We start from the raw sequence: 4,837 nt of genomic DNA on the forward strand, positions 1-4,837 counted from the left end.
TCTATGAATAAAATGGGCAATGACAGAAACATAAATATTAATACTCAGTACTACTAACTGTATATAGCAATTGTTGTTGGATAGTTGTGTGTGGATATGTAGCTTATGTGTGTCCACATGACCCATCTCTCTGGATATGGCTCACAAGTATGAATAGATATCTTAAGTTGCCTCCACCCTCTCTTCTCCAAGGGAATCTTTGATTCCTGCCGGGAGGGCAAGCAAGAGATTATCAATGTGAAATACCTAGCATGGCCCTAAAACAACAAAAGACATTTTAAGAAACATTTTTATTTCATCATTTGTGAAAAGCTCTCATCGAGAATCCTCAGGAAATAATTAGTCAATGCCATCCTGTATGAAAATCACTGACCAATGGAAAATTACAGGAAAAGACACTTTTGCACTAAAATATAGAAGAGGAGTGTTTCACTCAGAAATCTTTCAACTTGGGAATGTTTTTCAATTTATGACTAAGGATCCCATTAAAATACATTAAAATTTTTTCATTAATTTTTAAACTATTACCTAATCTTGAATTGAGACTTAATATAAGCTGCCAAACTGACTATATTACCTAATTATTAACTTTTTTCACTGAAATCTGAATCTTCCTTTGGCATACAGAAACCTCTGAGAGGGAAGGGGAAGGGAGCAACCATTTATTAGATGCCTACTGTGTGCCAGAGCTTTAGAGATGTAAAGCACTAGTGTGTTAAGCAACCAGCAGACTTGTATTTTCCACTAGGTGGAAGGAACATTTGCTCAGAGATGGGCAATTAGGAGGCCTACAAAAAGAGAAGAGACATTAATGCTTCTTTCTCACCACTGGTATTCTTTAATGTATACAGCTTACATCTCTATTGTTTGATATTAGCATGGGTTTACTATTAATCTGATGCTCTGGACTACAGGGGAGGGAGTTGAAATAAGGAACTTTTCCCCCTTGTCCTGATATAGGGATAGATAACAAGCTGGGGAGGAAAGGTAACACGATTCTCCCTAGTTCAAACTTTCTTCACCTATATCTTTATTCTACATTTAAATACTTCTCTCCCTCCCAATCTTAGGATCAATCAATCTTATCAATCAAAGGGAACTGTTGGGGTAGGGTGGAGAGCAGAGTGGGAGGAATATGGTAATCAATGAATCCAAGAGCAGAGAAAGATCATGGTTCTTCTGGTGATAATGGGAATAGTGACACCAAGGAAGAGGGGATCCACCATGCCCAAGATGCACTAGTGCCTTACATTCTTTGGCCTTGTTTATAAGGACTATAAGTTCCTGAGTAGGATCAGTGTGCTTTGGTTCTGATTTGAAGAAACCATATCTAGAGATTCAATCTTCACGACCCCACCAATTCTTATTCTTAATAGTGGTAAATAATGTTGTGTAATGGATGGCACAATTATGTTACTTTCAGGCCTAACCCTATTAGCTTAGAAAAAAAAAACGACTCTTTGTCTTGCTATCAGTACCTTTTATTGTAATTGATGGTTCAGAATTTTTCATAGTAGAATGTAGAGATACAATCAAATGATTACTTAGTGCCAAGGGCATTTGCATTGTTCAAATGCATCACAGTACTTTGAAACCATACTATTTAGTACTTAAAATAAATATTTAAGGTAAATGGGAGGCAGGATGGTAAAGCAGGAAGACAACTGCCAAACAACTCCAGAGTCAGAGGACCTGGCTTTAAGTATGATCTTCAAAAGTATGACCTTGAGCAAGTTACTTTCAGTCCCTGGGCCTTAGTTTCCTCATCTATAAAGGAAAGAGGTTGGACTAGATAGGTTCTGAGGTCCTGTCTGGTTCTATATCTAAAATCTTCTGACTGATCCTTTGGTTCAGGAAGCTCACTTCCATTAGCATGAAATGAAGTGGTAGAGAACCTTAACTTGGATCCATATGGGCAATCAATTGGATTTGTCTTATTACATTTCTATTGCTGGACTTCATGTTCAAAATATCCTTATATAATATTCAAAAATTTCATAAAGATGAACCCATAAAATCAAATTAGAAGAAAACTGATACTAAAAGTAGTAATTCTAATGGGGAGGGGGAGATAGCCTTTTATATATGCAGAAATGCTACCAAATGCAAATCTTTAATATGAATTTTTTGGGGACTAGCCTATGATTTAAATAGTATGGGAAACCTCCCAATGAAGAGTTGCCCTTGCCAATGAGGGGGAACTGCTATGTAATTTATAGTCTTAGAAGAGGCGGCATTGCATAACATATTAGGTATGTGACACCAGACAAGTCACTTACCTTGTCAGTGCCCCCAGGCATCTCTGCCCCATAACAAATTATAATTAACAAATAATTCAGATAAAAATTTATCCTCATGTATGACTCTTAAAATTACTAGAAGAATGTTAATAATTAATAGAGGGAAAGTATGCATACGTTGCTTAAAATTTTGGAACTTAAAAAGATTTGATAGGTCATCTGGTCATAGAGAAGATTTAGTGCTAAGATAAGTATTTTTGTAAGTGAGAGAAGTCCCTGATCAAATAACCAACAGATTATAGGCCATTGAGAGTCTCCAATCAAGCTGAAGAAATTTCTTACCTCATATTGGCCCTGTCTGTTGTGGCCTAGAAAAGCAAGCTGGCCCCTCTTGGGGTTAATTAAGAAAATACTCAACTCTTTAGACCCCTCTCACATCTTTAAGACTTTCCTGGATGGCTCTTGCAGAATGTAACAAAAATCAAGAGGAGATTTCTTGATCCAACCATTCTGGAGAGCAATTTGGAACTATGCAATTTGGAACAATTTGGAAAATGTGCATACTCTTTGACACGCCAATACCACTTCTAGGGCTGTATCCCAAAGAGATCATAAAAATGGGAAAGGACCCACATGTACAAAAATATTTATAGCAGCTCTTTTTGTCGTGGCCAAGAATTGGAAATTGAGGGGATGCCCATCAATTGGGGAATGGCTGAAAAAGTTGTGGTATATGAATGTAATGGAATATTATTGTGCTATAAGAAATGATAAGCAGACAGACTTCAGAAAAACCTGGAAACACTTGTATGGTCTGATGCTGAGTGAAGTGAGCAGAACCAGGAGAATGTTGTACACAATAATAGCCACATTGTGAGATGACTAACTTTGACAGACTTAGCCCTTCTCAGCAATGCAAGGGTATAAGACATCTCCAAAAGTCTCATGATGGAAAATGTTATCCACATCCAAAGAAAGAACTATAAAATTTGAATACACATCGAAGCATACTCTTAGCAATTTTTTTCCCTTCTGTTTTGTTTTGTTTTCTCTTTCTTGTGGTTCCTCCTATTGGTTCTGATTCTTCCTTACAACATGACTAATATGAAAAAAAAAAAGAGAGGGGATTTTTTTCTCCTCCCTATGCCCCTACATTGTCAAAGATATCTCTTGACAGAAGTATGTGGCTATATGGGATATGAGCTTGCATGTAACCTGAGAAAGTAATTCAAGGTCATGATTTCCCAAATTCCATTCTGCTATGGAAAAATTAGAGGAGAGAGAATTTGGTGCCTAGAGTAGGGATCCAGCTGATCAAAAGATGGAAGGCCTAGAGAGCTTAGCCTTGAGGGAACAGAACCAGGGAAGCTTTCCTTTGAACCCAGAATAAAGGTGCTGGTTCTTTCTGAAAGTTCCTCCCAATGTCCTAGACAAAGATTTCAGCTTAGCCAGGAGCCAGAGGATGTGGAGACTAAGCCAATCAGTGAACCAGTGTGGGTTACAATGATTCCAGGGAAGCAATACACCCAACCAACTAAAAGAAACAGTAAAAGCACATCAAAAGAGGATATCATTTATGGGGGTTGGGAAGAGGGAGAATATTCTATTGTAAATCTTCTTACTATGTTATTCTAACAAATGCCTTTGCTTTAAGGTAATTGAGTTCTCTGGCTGACTGTTGAAAGGCAAACATATTGGTGGGGGCTTATGAGCAATAGTTTTATCAATTTATACCCATAGTGTATCTTGAATGAGAGGTAATTGTCCTTTGAGGGACCCAGCCTTTGAGAATGAGTTGGGAGGAAACCCAGAGGGATGTTACATATTATAATAATGTAAATGATTCTGAAATGAATAATGGTATTTTTAAAAAAATTATAATAGTTACATCCTAAAATGCCATAATTCAATTTAGAAGAGCCTTTTGGAAACCAGGGCATAAATCATAAATAGATGTAAATATTTAAGAGGAAAACAAAATTCTTCTAATTAAAAATAAAATGAATTTAAAACATTTTGTGAAAATGGTCATTTTTTTATGACTACTCTCAACCTTAAGATATCTGTTAGGTATTTTCCAAATTTTTCCCTGCCCAATTCTGATCTTTAGAGGTTTGAATGATGTCAGCTTCTGTAAACATTCAGAGCATCAATGGATGTTTCTTTTCAGAACCAGTGAGATACAAGCAGGGGCACTCTTATCATTAGCCTAGAAAATAGTGATAGGTTGACTATTGGTTTTTTAAAAATTGACTTCCCACCTTTGTTTTCAGTTTAATTCAAAGAGACATTGCTTTACATGCTTAAGAATAAGCACGTCAAATTACAGTCTGTGGAACAGACATGATATATGGAAGATTATTATATGACTAATGGAATATTTGAGAAACATTGCATTGCCTCATTAATAACAGATTAACATAATGGATATGTTCTATTAAATTATTTACTAGTCTGCCTATACTTTCTGCAGAAATTTGGTCTGTCGGGGCAGCTCGGTGGCGTAGTTGATGGAATACCTGCCCTGGGGTAAGGAAGACCTGAGTTCAAATCCAGTCTCAGACTGGATACTTGATACTAGCTATGTGACCCTGAGC

Source organism: Vombatus ursinus, unplaced genomic scaffold, assembly GCF_900497805.2.
Source record: "Vombatus ursinus unplaced genomic scaffold, bare-nosed wombat genome assembly UNPS02014832.1, whole genome shotgun sequence".
NCBI lineage: Eukaryota > Metazoa > Chordata > Mammalia > Diprotodontia > Vombatidae > Vombatus > Vombatus ursinus.